Raw genomic sequence first — 17,094 nt, 5'->3', positions numbered from 1 at the left:
CTGGGTGGTGATATCTATACCAGTACATCTGAGTACATCTGACTGGGTGGTGATATCTATACCATCTGACTGGGTGGTGATATCTATACCATCTGACTGGTGTGGTGATATCTATACCATCTGACTGGGTGGTGATATCTATACCATCTGACTGGGTGGTGATATCTATACCATCTGACTGGGTGGTGATATCTATACCATCTGACTGGGTGGTGATATCTATACCATCTGACTGGGTGGTGATATCTATACCATCTGACTGGGTGGTGATATCTATACCATCTGACTGGGTGGTGATATCTATACCATCTGACTGGGTGGTGATATCTATACCATCTGACTGGGTGGTGATATCTACTGGGTGGTGATATCATACATCTGACTGGGTGGTGATATCTATACCAGTACATCTGACTGGGTGGTGATATCTATACCATCTGACTGGGTGGTGATATCTATACCATCTGACTGGGTGGTGATATCTATACCATCTGACTGGGTGGTGATATCTATACCATCTGACTGGGTGGTGATATCTATACCATCTGACTGGGTGGTGATATCTATACCATCTGACTGGGTGGTGATATCTATACCATCTGACTGGGTGGTGATATCTATACCATCTGACTGGGTGGTGATATCTATACCATCTGACTGGGTGGTGATATCTATACCATCTGACTGGGTGGTGATATCTATACTGACTGGGTGGTGATATCTATACATCTGACTGGGTGGTGATATCTATACCATCTGACTGGGTGGTGATATCTATACCATCTGACTGGGTGGTGTACCATCTGACTGGGTGGTGATATCTATACCATCTGACTGGGTGGTGATATCTATACCATCTGACTGGGTGGTGATATCTATACCATCTGACTGGGTGGTGATATCTATACCATCTGACTGGGTGGTGATATCTATACCATCTGACTGGGTGGTGATATCTATACCATCTGACTGGGTGGTGATATCTATACCATCTGACTGGGTGGTGATATCTATACCATCTGACTGGGTGGTGATATCTATACCATCTGACTGGGTGGTGATATCTATACCATCTGACTGGGTGGTGATATCTATACCATCTGACTGGGTGGTGATATCTATACCATCTGACTGGGTGGTGATATCTATACCATCTGACTGGGTGGTGATATCTATACCATCTGACTGGGTGGTGATATCTATACCAATATCTATACCATCTGACTGGGTGGTGATATCTATACCATCTGACTGGGTGGTGATATCTATACCATCTGACTGGGTGGTGATATCTATACCATCTGACTGGGTGGTGATATCTATACCATCTGACTGGGTGGTGATATCTATACCATCTGACTGGGTGGTGATATCTATACCATCTGACTGGGTGGTGATATCTATACCATCTGACTGGTGATATCTATACCATCTGTGGTGATATCTATACCATCTGACTGGGTGGTGATATCTATACCATCTGACTGGGTGGTGATATCTATACCATCTGACTGGGTGGTGATATCTATACCATCTGACTGGGTGGTGATATCTATACCAGTACATCTGACTGGGTTGTTGTGATGAGATCCCTACACTATATAATATGGTGTACTGCAGTCCAGGTCAGACAGTAGGGTTATCCCAATGGTGCATGGAATAGGACATTACAGGTTGTTTTAACTGGGCCTGACACTGGTGTGGGTGACGTAGTAACCATAGTTACACGGGGTGACACTGACGTAGTAACCATAGTTACACGGGGTGACACTGGGTGACGTAGTTAACACGGGTGACATAGTAACCATAGTTACACGGGGCGACACTGGGTGACGTAGTTAACACAGGGTGATGTAGTAACCATAGTTACACAGGGTGACGTAGTAACCATAGTTACACGGGGTGACACTGGGTGACGTAGTTAACACGGGTGACGTAGTAACCATAGTTACACGGGGTGACGTAGTTAACACGGGTGATGTAGTAACCATAGTTACACGGGGTGACACTGGGTGACGTAGTTACACGGGGTGACGTAGTAACCATAGTTACACGGGGTGACACTGGGTGACGTAGTTAACACGGGGTGACGTAGTAACCATAGTTACACGGGGTGACGTAGTAACCATAGTTACACAGGGTGACGTAGTAACCATAGTTGACATAGAGACATGGTCTGAGAACCAGTCATTGAAGCTCGCGTACCAAACCGTTTTGCCATGGGGGGGGGGGGGATGAAAATGAGTGTTTCTTATTGGACAAGTCAAGGTTGTCACCTCCCTGTTTTCTTCCCTTGGAACACGACCCAGAGGTTACAGCTGCTGTTTAAAACTAAACATGACGCGGACACTGAGGTAGATGCCTTCAATCAATTAACAGTGATCAATTAACAGTGATACAACATTCTGATAAAAAACAATCAATCAATCATTTAAATTATTGAAAAAAATAAAAAATAAACATATGAACATTCGTCAAAACACCTGCAGCAGATTCATACTGATGACATCATATCCCTGTACCGGAAAATGGGGGTTTAAATGTCGTGTTCACTTGCTAGTCGGAAAACTCTGAAATTCAGTCTTTCTAACTGGTTGAACGCGGCACATGTTTAATAACCACAAGCGGTCAGCAGGTCGGAAAGTTCCAAGTTCCGATCAGCACGTGAACACGGAACACGATTGTTTTGAAAGGAAGCCATTTTGTTTTCGTCACCCTCCACCTGCCTGGCATGTTCTCATCAAGGCAAAACATTTTATCAACATTAAAAAAAAATGTTTTAAAAAACAACATAATTGAATGTTATAAATCTATTAAATAAAATCTCCAGTTTTAAACCAATCCCTTTTCATATAAAACATATATATATGTATCATACCTTAAAAAAATAGAGATTTAACAATGCAATAACTCCAAGAGTCTCAACAGAGCTGAGAAGAACAGATAGGTATTTTTTTGAACAGTTTGTGGACACAGAATTAAAACTATGGTCTGTCTTTATTTCTGGTTTACCAGCTGTACATGTTTTCAATAATATGTTTTAGTATAGAACATGATATGATTCGATGTCCACCTACAGAACCTCGTCTTATTGATGTCATATCTATACAGAACATACAGAACCTCGTCTTATTGATGTCATATCTATACAGAACATACAGAACCTTGTCTTATTGATGTCATATCTATACAGAACATACAGAACCTCGTCTTATTGATGTCATATCTATACAGAACATACAGAACATCGTCTTATTGATGTCATATCTATACAGAACCTCGTCTTATTGATGTCATATCTATACAGAACATACAGAACCTCGTCTTATTGATGTCATATCTATACAGAACATACAGAACCTCGTCTTATTGATGTCATATCTATACAGAACATACAGAACCTCGTCTTATTGATGTCATATCTATACAGAACCTTGTCTTATTGATGTCATATCTATACAGAACATACAGAACCTCGTCTTATTGATGTCATATCTATACAGAACATACAGAACCTCGTCTTATTGATGTCATATCTATACAGAACATACAGAACCTCGTCTTATTGATGTCATATCTATACAGAACATACAGAACCTTGTCTTATTGATGTCATATCTATACAGAACCTTGTCTTATTGATGTCATATCTATACAGAACATACAGAACCTCGTCTTATTGATGTCATATCTATACAGAACATACAGAACCTTGTCTTATTGATGTCATATCTATACAGAACATACAGAACCTTGTCTTATTGATGTCATATCTATACAGAACATACAGAACCTTGTCTTATTGATGTCATATCTATACAGAACATACAGAACCTTGTCTTATTGATGTCATATCTATACAGAACATACAGAACCTTGTCTTATTGATGTCATATCTATACAGAACCTTGTCTTATTGATGTCATATATATACAGAACATACAGAACCTCGTCTTATTGATGTCATATCTATACAGAACATACAGAACCTCATCTTATTGATGTCATATCTATACAGAACATACAGAACCTCGTCTTATTGATGTCATATCTATACAGAACATACAGAACCTCGTCTTATTGATGTCATATCTATACAGAACATACAGAACCTCGTCTTATTGATGTCATATCTATACAGAACATTCTTATTGATGTCATATCTATACAGAACATACAGAACCTCGTCTTATTGATGTCATATCTATACAGAACCTCGTCTTATTGATGTCATATCTATACAGAACATACAGAACCTCGTCTTATTGATGTCATATCTATACAGAACCTTGTCTTATTGATGTCATATCTATACAGAACATTATTCAATGTCTACATACAGAGAGAACCCCCCTCCCCCCCTCGTATTGTCGTCATTATCTTTCATACATTTCCACACACCTGTTTCTCAGCCTTAGAAGGAGTGTGTTGTCCCGGGGTCATGTTGACACACATTAAACACACCTGTTTCTCAGCCTTAGAAGGAGTGTGTTGTCCCGGGGTCATGTTGACACACATTAAACACACCTGTTTCTCAGCCTTAGAAGGAGTGTGTTGTCCCGGGGTCATGTTGACACACATTAAACACACCTGTTTCTCAGCCTTAGAAGGAGTGTGTTGTCCCGGGGTCATGTTGACACACATTAAACACACCTGTTTCTCAGCCTTAGAAGGAGTGTGTTGTCCCGGGGTCTTGTTGACATGCATTAAACAAAGGGCACCACGATCACTGGGTTTACAAATGTCATTATTCATGTGTTGTGGAAGGTAATTCAAGTGACGTCTTCTGTACCTCTGTCTGTTTTGTCTCCTGTCCTCTCTGCAGGTCATCAGAGCAGTGCTGCTGTCTCCTGTCCATACCAGACAGATTGATGTCCACCTGGTTTAAATCTCTGTCTGTTTGTCTCCTCTCCTCTCTGCAGGTCATCAGAGCAGTGCTGCTGTCTCCTGTCCATACCAGACAGATTGATGTCCACCTGGTTTAAATCTCTGTCTGTTTGTCTCCTGTCCTCTCTGCAGGTCATCAGAGCAGTGCTGCTGTCTCCTGTCCATATCAGACAGATTGATGTCCACCTGGTTTAAATCTCTGTCTGTTTGTCTCCTGTCCTCTCTGCAGGTCATCAGAGCAGTGCTGCTGTCTCCTGTCCATATCAGACAGATTGATGTCCACCTGGTTTGAATCTCTGTCAGTAATTTTGTCCACCTGATTTAATCTGTGTCAGACACATTGTCCAGGTGTATTCTATATCCTGTCAGTGATGTTGTCCAGGTGTATTCTATATCCTGCAGTGATGTTGTCCAGGTGTATTCTATATCCTGTCAGTGTATTCTATATCCTGTCAGTGATGTTGTCCAGGTGTATTCTATATCCTGTCAGTGATGTTGTCCAGGTGGTGTATTCTATATCCTGTCAGTGATGTTGTCCAGGTGTATTCTATATCCTGTCAGTGATGTTGTCCAGGTGTATTCTATATCCTGTCAGTGATGTTGTCCAGGTGTATTCTATATCCTGTCAGTGATGTTGTCCAGGTGTATTCTATATCCTGTCAGTAATGTTGTCCAGGTGTATTCTATATCCTGTCAGTGATGTTGTCCAGGTGTATTCTATATCCTGTCAGTGATGTTGTCCAGGTGTATTCTATATCCTGTCAGTGATGTTGTCCAGGTGTATTCTATATCCTGTCAGTGTATTCTATATCCTGTCAGTGTATTCTATATCCTGCAGTGATGTTGTCCAGGTGTATTCTATATCCTGTCAGTGATGTTGTCCAGGTGGTGTATTCTATATCCTGTCAGTGATGTTGTCCAGGTGTATTCTATATCCTGTCAGTGATGTTGTCCAGGTGTATTCTATATCCTGTCAGTGATGTTGTCCAGGTGTATTCTATATCCTGTCAGTGATGTTGTCCAGGTGTATTCTATATCCTGTCAGTAATGTTGTCCAGGTGTATTCTATATCCTGTCAGTGATGTTGTCCAGGTGTATTCTATATCCTGTCAGTGATGTTGTCCAGGTGTATTCTATATCCTGTCAGTGATGTTGTCCAGGTGTATTCTATATCCTGTCAGTGTATTCTATATCCTGTCAGTGTATTCTATATCCTGCAGTGATGTTGTCCAGGTGTATTCTATATCCTGTCAGTAATGTTGTCCAGGTGTATTCTATATCCTGTCAGTGTATTCTATATCCTGTCAGTGTATTCTATATCCTGCAGTGATGTTGTCCAGGTGTATTCTATATCCTGTCAGTAATGTTGTCCAGGTGTATTCTATATCCTGTCAGTAATGTTGTCCAGGTGTATTCTATATCCTGTCAGTAATGTTGTCCAGGTGTATTCTATATCCTGTCAGTGATGTTGTCCAGGTGTATTCTATATCCTGTCAGTGATGTTGTCCAGGTGGTGTATTCTATATCCTGTCAGTGATGTTGTCCAGGTGGTGTATTCTATATCCTGTCAGTGATGTTGTCCAGGTGTATTCTATATCCTGTCAGTGATGTTGTTCAGGTGTATTCTATATCCTGTCAGTGATGTTGTCCAGGTGTATTCTATATCCTGTCAGTGTATTCTATATCCTGTCAGTGTATCTATATCTATATCCATGTCAGTGATGTTGTCCAGGTGTATTCTATTTCCTGTCAGTGATGTTGTCCAGGTGGTGTATTCTATATCCTGTCAGTGATGTTGTCCAGGTGTATTCTATATCCTGTCAGTGATGTTGTCCAGGTGGTGTATTCTATATCCTGTCCAATGTTGTCCAGGTGTATTCTATATCCTGTCAGTGATGTTGTCCAGGTGGTGTATTCTATATCCTGTCAGTGATGTTGTCCAGGTGTATTCTATATCCTGTCAGTGATGTTGTCCAGGTGTATTCTATATCCTGTCAGTGATGTTGTCCAGGTGTATTCTATATCCTGTCAGTGATGTTGTCCAGGTGTATTCTATATCCTGTCAGTGATGTTGTCCAGGTGTATTCTATATCCTGTCAGTGATGTTGTCCAGGTGTATTCTATATCCTGTCAGTGATGTTGTCCAGGTGTATTCTATATCCTGTCAGTGATGTTGTCCAGGTGGTGTATTCTATATCCTGTCAGTGATGTTGTCCAGGTGTATTCTATATCCTGTCAGTGATGTTGTCCAGGTGTATTCTATATCCTGTCAGTGATGTTGTCCAGGTGTATTCTATATCCTGTCAGTGATGTTGTCCAGGTGTATTCTATATCCTGTCAGTGATGTTGTCCAGGTGTATTCTATATCCTGTCAGTGATGTTGTCAAGGTGGTGTATTGTATATCCTGTCAGTGATGTTGTCCAGGTGTATTCTATATCCTGTCAGTGATGTTGTCCAGGTGTATTCTATATCCTGTCAGTGATGTTGTCCAGGTGTATTCTATATCCTGTCAGTGATGTTGTCCAGGTGTATTCTATATCCTGTCAGTGATGTTGTCCAGGTGTATTCTATATCCTGTCAGTGATGTTGTCCAGGTGTATTCTATATCCCGTCAGTGTATTCTATATCCTGTCAGTGATGTTGTCCAGGTGTATTCTATATCCTGTCAGTGATGTTGTCCAGGTGTATTCTATATCCTGTCAGTGATGTTGTCCAGGTGTATTCTATATCCTGTCAGTGATGTTGTCCAGGTGGTGTATTCTATATCCTGTCAGTGATGTTGTCCAGGTGTATTCTATATCCTGTCAGTGATGTTGTCCAGGTGTATTCTATATCCTGTCAGTGATGTTGTCCAGGTGGTGTATTCTATATCCTGTCAGTGATGTTGTCCAGGTGTATTCTATATCCTGTCAGTGATGTTGTCCAGGTGTATTCTATATCCTGTCAGTGATGTTGTCCAGGTGTATTCTATATCCTGTCAGTGTATTCTATATCCTGTCAGTGATGTTGTCCAGGTGTATTCTATATCCTGTCAGTGATGTTGTCAGGTGTATTCTATATCCAGTGATGTTGGTGTATTCTATATCCTGTCAGTGATGTTGTCCAGGTGTATTCTATATCCTGCAGTGATGTTGTCCAGGTGTATTCTATATCCTGTCAGTGATGTTGTCCAGGTGTATTCTATATCCTGTCAGTGATGTTGTCTAGGTGGTGTATTCTATATCCCGTCAGTGTATTCTATATCCTGTCAGTGATGTTGTCCAGGTGTATTCTATATCCTGTCAGTGATGTTGTCCAGGTGTATTCTATATCCTGTCAGTGATGTTGTCCAGGTGTATTCTATATCCTGTCAGTGATGTTGTCCAGGTGTATTCTATATCCTGTCAGTGATGTTGTCCAGGTGTATTCCATATCCTGTCAGTGATGTTGTCCAGGTGTATTCTATATCCTGTCAGTGATGTTGTCCAGGTGGTGTATTCTATATCCTGTCAGTGATGTTGTCCAGGTGGTGTATTCTATATCCTGTCAGTGATGTTGTCCAGGTGTATTCTATATCCTGTCAGTGATGTTGTCCAGGTGTATTCTATATCCTGTCAGTGATGTTGTCCAGGTGTATTCTATATCCTGTCAGTGATGTTGTCCAGGTGGTGTATTCTATATCCTGTCAGTGATGTTGTCCAGGTGTATTCTATATCCTGTCAGTGATGTTGTCCAGGTGTATTCTATATCCTGTCAGTGTATTCTATATCCTGTCAGTGATGTTGTCCAGGTGTATTCTATATCCTGTCAGTGATGTTGTCCAGGTGTATTCTATATCCTGTCAGTGTATTCTATATCCTGTCAGTGATGTTGTCCAGGTGTATTCTATATCCTGTCAGTGATGTTGTCCAGGTGTATTCTATATCCTGTCAGTGTATTCTATATCCTGTCAGTGATGTTGTCCAGGTGGTGTATTCTATATCCTGTCAGTGATGTTGTCCAGGTGTATTCTATATCCTGTCAGTGATGTTGTCCAGGTGTATTCTATATCCTGTCAGTGATGTTGTCCAGGTGTATTCTATATCCTGTCAGTAATGTTGTCCAGGTCTATTCTATATCCTGTCAGTGATGTTGTCCAGGTGGTGTATTCTATATCCTGTCAGTGATGTTGTCCAGGTGTATTCTATATCCTGTCAGTGATGTTGTCCAGGTGGTGTATTCTATATCCTGTCAGTGATGTTGTCCAGGTGGTGTATTCTATATCCTGTCAGTGATGTTGTCCAGGTGTATTCTATTTCCTGTCAGTGATGTTGTCCAGGTGGTGTATTCTATATCCTGTCAGTGATGTTGTCCAGGTGTATTCTATATCCTGTCAGTGATGTTGTCCAGGTGGTGTATTCTATATCCTGTCAGTGATGTTGTCCAGGTGTATTCTATATCCTGTCAGTGATGTTGTCCAGGTGTATTATATATCCTGTCAGTGATGTTGTCCCTAATGGAAAGGCATGTCAGAGCCCTGTCCTCCAGTGAGTCAGGTTTCCTCATCGTATCCATGGTGTATTTCATCCGTTCCTCGTCTCCGAGGTAAAAGACAGCGACGGTGTTTTTCTCCCGTGGCTTGTTGAGGAGGTCTCCAGGGGTCGTGGGATGGGAAACCACGGGGTGTTGTAGGAAGCTGTCATACAGCAGAAGGAACTGCTCATCTTCCACCAACCTGAAAATCAGAAGAAAACAACATTCTAGTTCCAGGAGACAGTGAGGTCCCGTTTGTGTTTTTCACCCAGATGCCTCAGTACCTTTTCAATCCCAATCCAGCCGCTAGTTCATAAACAACACGTGGTTTCTCTTCAGGCTAATTATTTGACTTGGAATAGGAAACACAAAGTTACAGAACGTAGCAGCGGTGCAGCTGCATGGCTCTGAATAATCATATTGGACGGTAACAGGAACAGGAAATGCACCACAGGAAAGAAGCACAGATTCTGTTAAGAGCATACTGTGGTGACACAGGGAACCTCCGCTGAGCTCTGAGCTAAACTCACTGTCAGGATAAATAACTGACACTAGAAGCTTTCGCCATCACTATGCTGTAAGACCATTCACCAAAGACCAAACCAGCCTCACGGTGTCTAGAAGGGTCATGACATAGTGTAGAAGGGTCCTGACATAGTGTAGAAGGGTTCTGCCAGTGTAGAAGGGTTCTGACAGTGTAGAAGGGTCCTGACATAGTGTAGAAGGGTTCTGACAGTGTAGAAGGGTTCTGACAGTGTAGAAGTGTTCTGACAGTGTAGAAGGGTTCTGACAGTGTAGAAGGGTTCTGACAGTGTAGAAGTGTTCTGACATAGTGTAGAAGGGTTCTGACAGTGTAGAAGGGTTCTGACAGTGTCGAAGGGTTCTGACAGTGTCGAAGGGTTCTGACAGTGTAGAAGGGTCCTGACATAGTGTAGAAGGGTCCTGACAGTGTAGAAGGGTTCTGACAGTGTAGAAGGGTTCTGACAGTGTAGAAGGGTCCTGACAGTGTAGAAGGGTTCTGACATAATGTAGAAGTGTTCTGACAGTGTAGAAGTGTTCTGACAGTGTAGAAGGGTTCTGACATAATGTAGAAGTGTTCTGACAGTGTAGAAGTGTTCTGTCATAGTGTAGAAGGGTTCTGACATAATGTAGAAGTGTTCTGACAGTGTAGAAGTGTTCTGACAGTGTAGAAGGGTTCTGACATAATGTAGAAGGGTTCTGACAGTGTAGAAGGGTTCTGACAGTGTAGAAGGGTTCTGACAGTGTAGAAGGGTTCTGACATAGTGTAGAAGGGTTCTGACAGTGTAGAAGGGTTCTGACAGTGTAGAAGGGTTCTGACAGTGTAGAAGGGTTCTGACATAGTGTAGAAGGGTTCTGACATAGTGTAGAAGGGTTCTGACATAGTGTAGAAGGGTCATGACATAATGTAGAAGGGTTCTGACAGTGTAGAAGGGTTCTGACAGTGTAGAAGGGTTCTGACAGTGTAGAAGGGTTCTGACAGTGTAGAAGGGTCATGACATAATGTAGAAGGGTTCTGACAGTGTAGAAGGGTTCTGACAGTGTAGAAGGGTTCTGACATAATGTTGGAGGGTTCTGACATAATGTAGAAGGGTTCTGACAGTGAGAATGACAGTGTAGAAGGGTTTCTGAGGGTCATGACATAATGTAGAAGGGTTCTGACAGTGTAGAAGGGTTCTGACAGTGCAGAAGGGTTTGTTTTCTAAGAGCCCTCTGTGTTATTGACTGAGCTTTGAGAGATTTAGCTGCACGCACATTTGTTCTGGCACTCTCTTCCTCTCACTACTCTATCCTTCCTTTCCTCCCCTCTCTCTCTCTCTCTCTCGCTCTCTCTCTCTCTCCTCCTGCTCTCTCATCTCTTTCTCTACTCTTCCCCTCTCTCTCTTTCTCCTCTCTCTCCTCTCCTACTCTCTCTCTCTCTTTCTCTTTCTCTCTCTCTCCTCTCCTCTCTCTCTATCCTCTCTCTCTTCTCCTCTCTCTTGCTCTTTCTCTCTCTGTTTCCTTCTCGCTCTCTCTCCCTCTCACTCTCTCTCTCTCCTCTCTCTCTCTTCTCCTCCTCCCTCTCTCTCTCTCTCTCTCTGTTTCCTTCTCTCTCTCTTTCTCTCTCTCTCTTTTTCCTTCTCTCTCTCCTCTCTCTTACTCTCCTCTCTTTCTCTACTCTTACCCCCTCTCTCTTTCTCCTCTCTCTTATTCCTTCTCTCTTCTCTCTCCATCTCTCTCTGCTCTGTCCTTCCTGCAGCACTAGACCTTTTGTTCATAGCCCCTCTGCCTCAATACAGCCTGTCTACCCAGCTATCTCACACACACACACACACACACACACACACACACACACACACACACACACACACACACACACACACACACACACACACACACACACACACACACACACACACACACACACACACACGCACACATCCTCAAAGAAAACCGAAAACACAGTCTGCACGACACTCCAGGCCATCGACATCATCACAGTTCTATATTGAGTCTGGAGAACAGAGGGAGGGGAGAGGAAGAGCAGAGGAGGGAGGACGATTGGAGGGATTGGGGGGGAACAGCTAAGCAGCCGTCACTTCCTGTTTACTATAGCAGCTTCCTATTCCTCACAGAGAGATGAGAGACTGTTGCTGTTACTAGGCACTTTCTGCCGTCTACTGGTCATCTACTGGCACTGCCATCTAGCAACACCTCTAACCAAGACCACTGCCATCTAGCAACACCGGTAACCAAGACCACTGACATCTAGCAACACCGGTAACCAAGACCACTGCCATCTAGCAACACCTCTAACCAAGACCACTGCCATCTAGCAACACCTCTAACCAAGACCACTGCAATCTAGCAACACCTCTAACCAAGACCACTGCCATCTAGCAACACCTCTAACCAAGACCACTGCCATCTAGCAACACCTCTAACCAAGACCACTGCCATCTAGCAACACCGGTAACCAAGACTACTGCCATCTAGCAACACCGGTAACCAAGACCACTGCCATCTAGCAACACCGGTAACCAAGACCACTGCCATCTAGCAACACCTCTAACCAAGACCACTGCCATCTAGCAACACCTCTAATCAAGACCACTGCCATCTAGCAACACCTCTAACCAAGACCACTGCCATCTAGCAACACCTCTAACCAAGACCACTGCCATCTAGCAACACCGGTAACCAAGACCACTGACATCTAGCAACACCGGTAACCAAGACCACTGCCATCTAGCAACACCTCTAACCAAGACCACTGCCATCTAGCAACACCTCTAACCAAGACCACTGCCATCTAGCAACACCTCTAACCAAGACCACTGCCATCTAGCAACACCTCTAACCAAGACCACTGCCATCTAGCAACACCTCTAATCAAGACCACTGCCATCTAGCAACACCTCTAACCAAGACCACTGCCATCTAGCAACACCGGTAACCAAGACCACTGACATCTAGCAACACCGGTAACCAAGACCACTGCCATCTAGCAACACCTCTAACCAAGACCACTGCCATCTAGCAACACCTCTAACCAAGACCACTGCCATCTAGCAACACCTCTAACCAAGACCACTGACATCTAGCAACACCGGTAACCAAGACCACTGCCATCTAGCAACACCTCTAACCAAGACCACTGCCATCTAGCAACACCTCTAACCAAGACCACTGCCATCTAGCAACACCTCTAACCAAGACCACTGCCATCTAGCAACACCTCTAACCAAGACCACTGCCATCTAGCAACACCTCTAACCAAGACCACTGCCATCTAGCAACACCGGTAACCAAGACTACTGCCATCTAGCAACACCGGTAACCAAGACCACTGCCATCTAGCAACACCGGTAACCAAGACCACTGCCATCTAGCAACACCTCTAACCAAGACCACTGCCATCTAGCAACACCTCTAACCAAGACCACTGCCATCTAGCAACACCTCTAACCAAGACCACTGCCATCTAGCAACACCTCTAACCAAGACCACTGCCATCTAGCAACACCGGTAACCAAGACCACTGACATCTAGCAACACCGGTAACCAAGACCACTGCCATCTAGCAACACCTCTAACCAAGACCACTGCCATCTAGCAACACCTCTAACCAAGACCACTGCCATCTAGCAACACCTCTAACTAAGACCACTGACATCTAGCAACACCGGTAACCAAGACCACCATCTAGCAACACCTCTAACCAAGACCCTGCCATCTAGCAACACCTCTAACCAAGACCACTGCCATCTAGCAACACCTCTAACCAAGACCACTGCCATCTAGCAACACCTCTAACCAAGACCACTGCCATCTAGCAACACCTCTAACCAAGACCACTGCCATCTAGCAACAGTAACCAAGACACTGCCATCTAGCAACACCGGTAACCAAGACCACTGCCATCTAGCAACACCGGTAACCAAGACCACTGCCATCTAGCAACACCTCTAACCAAGACCACTGCCATCTAGCAACACCTCTAACCAAGACCACTGCCATCTAGCAACACCTCTAACCAAGACCACTGCCATCTAGCAACACCTCTAACCAAGACCACTGCCATCTAGCAACACCTCTAACCAAGACCACTGCCATCTAGCAACACCTCTAACCAAGACCACTGCCATCTAGCATCTGTCTGTCTGTGGGGGAAGGGCTGTGGGAGTAGACTATACTGGGACCTGCCACCTCCCTGTCTGTGGGGGAAGGGCTATGGGAGTAGACTATACTGGGACCTTCCACCTGTCTGTCTGTCTGTGGGGGAAGGGTTGTGGGAGTAGACTATACTGGGACATGCCACCTGTCTGTCTGCCTGTGGGGGGAGGTCTGTGGGAGTAGACTATACTGGGACCTGCCACCTGTCTGTCTGCCTGTGGGGGGAGGTCTGTGGGAGTAGACTATACTGGGACCTGCCACCTGTCTGTCTGTGGGGAGGTCTGTGGGAGTAGACTATACTGGGACCTGCCACCTGTCTGTCTGTGGGGAGGTCTGTGGGAGTAGACTATACTGGGACCTGCCACCTGTCTGTCTGTCTGTGGGGAAGGGCTGTGGGAGTAGACTATACTGGGACCTGCCACCTGTCTGTCTGTGGGGAGGTCTGTGGGAGTAGACTATACTGGGACCTGCCACCTGTCTTTCTGTCTGTGGGGAAGGGCTGTGGGAGTAGACTATACTGGGACCTGCCACCTGTCTGTCTGTCTGTGGGGAAGGGCTGTGGGAGTAGACTATACTGGGACCTGTCTGTCTGTGGGGGAAGGGCTATGGGAGTAGACTATACTGGGACCTGCCACCTGTCTGTCTGTCTGTGGGGAAGGGCTGTGGGAGTAGACTATACTGGGACCTGCCACCTGTCTGTCTGTGGGGAAGGGCTGTGGGAGTAGACTATACTGGGACCTGTCTGTCTGTGGGGAAGGGCTATGGGAGTAGACTATACTGGGACCTGCCACCTGTCTGTCTGTCTGTGGGGAAGGGCTGTGGGAGTAGACTATACTGGGACCTGCCACCTGTCTGTCTGTGGGGGAAGGGCTGTGGGAGTAGACTATACTGGGACCTGCTACCTGCCTGTCTGTGGGGAAGGGCTATGGGAGTAGACTATACTGGGACCTGCCACCTGTCTGTCTGTGGGGGAAGGGCTGTGGGAGTAGACTATACTGGGACCTGCCACCTGTCTGTCTGTCTGTGGGGAAGGGCTGTGGGAGTAGACTATACTGGGACCTGCCACCTGTCTGTCTGTGGGGGAAGGGCTGTGGGAGTAGACTATACTGGGACCTGCTACCTGCCTGTCTGTGGGGAAGGGCTATGGGAGTAGACTATACTGGGACCTGCCACCTGTCTGTCTGTGGGGGAAGGGCTGTGGGAGTAGACTATACTGGGACCTGCCACCTGTCTGTCTGTGGGGAAGGGCTGTGGGAGTAGACTATACTGGGACCTGGAACCAATGCAAGTCACACATGGTCTCAGGTCTCATGGATAAAACATACAGTATGTCTGTCTGCCCAACTCCAGCTATCAGAATCAACGTATTACCGTCTATGTGTCTGTCGTTGTGAGAAATGAGACGGTTCGCTTTCAGACAACAGTTCTAGAGAGAGGAAAGGGTTTGATACCAGCAACGATCAGCAACATTGTTAAACGGGTTTTCAAAACATTTCTAATAAATGCAACAGTTGAACAACGGATCCTCTAATCTCCATCAGGTATTGACAGGGTGCTAGCAGATGAAACATTTTACTGGCACGGACAAATAACACCTCGACTTCAGTGATTTTGGAATTTCAGGTTTTCAATTTCTCGTCAAAAATCACGTATTTTTCTTGTCCATATATACATTTTCTTTATTGTATCAGGTATCTTTTTTTTTAGATGTTGTGTTAAAATGAAAATTAAACTATACGTGTGCATATGCATAAACACACAAATACACATTTGCATATATGAATATATTAACATAAATGGGAGGAGTATGGCTGTAACCACCAACCACCTGCTCTGTCTAGACTTCCTCATTAAATACTGTTGTTGTCAACATTCTGTTGCATAATTCAACAAGTGTGTCAATAGCAGGATAACCCCTCGGATGAATAATCAACAGCTTGGTTCTAGATTACACCTCTAAACATAATCTACATTGTTTTTCCAGATCAGACATCATATCAGTATCAACCCAGTGTTTAGTTTTCACAAGATGCTTTCATTTTAGCCCTCATCTAATTTGTAAACATTTAAAATGTATTAAATTATTACTTTAATTGCACCAACAACAAACAAACAAACAAACAAAATGAACGCCAATCAGAAAGAAGGCCTAAAAATGAACACCAATCAGGAAGAAGGCCTTAAAATGAACACCAATCAGAAAGAAGGCCTAAAAATGAACACCAATCAGAAAGAAGGCCTAGAAATGAACACCAATCAGAAAGAAGGCCTAGAAATGAACACCAATCAGAAAGAAGGCCTAAAATTGAACACCAATCAGAAAGAAGGCCTAAAAATGAACACCAATCAGAAAGAAGGCCTAAAAATGAACACCAATCAGAAAGAAGGCCTAAAAATATGAACACCAATCAGAAAGAAGGCCTAAAAAATGAACACCAATCAGAAAGAAGGCCTAAAAATGAACACCAATCAGAAAGAAGGCCTAAAAATGAACACCAATCAGAAAGAAGGCCTAAAAATATGAACACCAATCAGAAAGAAGGCCTAAAAAAATGAACACCAATCAGAAAGAAGGCCTCAGAAAGAAAAAAAATATGAACACCAATCAGAAAGAAGGCCTAAAAATGAACACCAATCAGAAAGAAGGCCTAAAAATATGAACACCAATCAGAAAGAAGGCCTAAAAATATGAACACCAATCAGAAAGAAGGCCTAAAAATATGAACACCAATCAGAAAGAAGGCCTAAAAATATGAACACCAATCAGAAAGAAGGCCTAAAAATATGAACACCAATCAGAAAGAAGGCCTAAAAATATGAACACCAATCAGAAAGAAGGCCTAACAAATATCAACAGGCGTTAAATCCTGGAGGAATCTTTAGCGTTCTGATAGATCCAATGGAAAGACAATGTGTTACGTTGAGCCCATTTTCCTGTAACGTTTAACGGGAGGGACAAACGACAGGAAGAAGCAAGAGAATGAAAGAGTCGCAGGAGTCAAATGAAAGCAACCAATCAAGTCGCAGGAGTCAAATGAAAG

At 43.9% G+C, this 17,094-nt stretch overlaps 1 long non-coding RNA gene across 2 annotated transcripts; it reads right to left on the bottom strand.

Moving 5' to 3' along the window:
- Nucleotides 1–2,350: 2,350 nt before the first annotated feature.
- On the bottom strand, nucleotides 2,351–4,144 carry LOC123995632. 2 transcript variants are annotated; one of them, XR_006831869.1, is made up of 2 exons: nucleotides 3,949–4,144; nucleotides 2,351–3,834 (listed from the first exon to the last, which is right to left on the bottom strand). It is a non-coding gene; the product is annotated as an uncharacterized LOC123995632 (long non-coding RNA). The 2 variants fall into 2 exon arrangements; XR_006831870.1 differs by having other exon boundaries at nucleotides 2,351–3,793.
- Nucleotides 4,145–17,094: the final 12,950 nt, after the last annotated feature.

The sequence above is a fragment of the Oncorhynchus gorbuscha genome, linkage group LG14 (assembly GCF_021184085.1).
Source record: "Oncorhynchus gorbuscha isolate QuinsamMale2020 ecotype Even-year linkage group LG14, OgorEven_v1.0, whole genome shotgun sequence".
NCBI lineage: Eukaryota > Metazoa > Chordata > Actinopteri > Salmoniformes > Salmonidae > Oncorhynchus > Oncorhynchus gorbuscha.
This window is presented reverse-complemented; position numbering and strand designations above follow the sequence as displayed.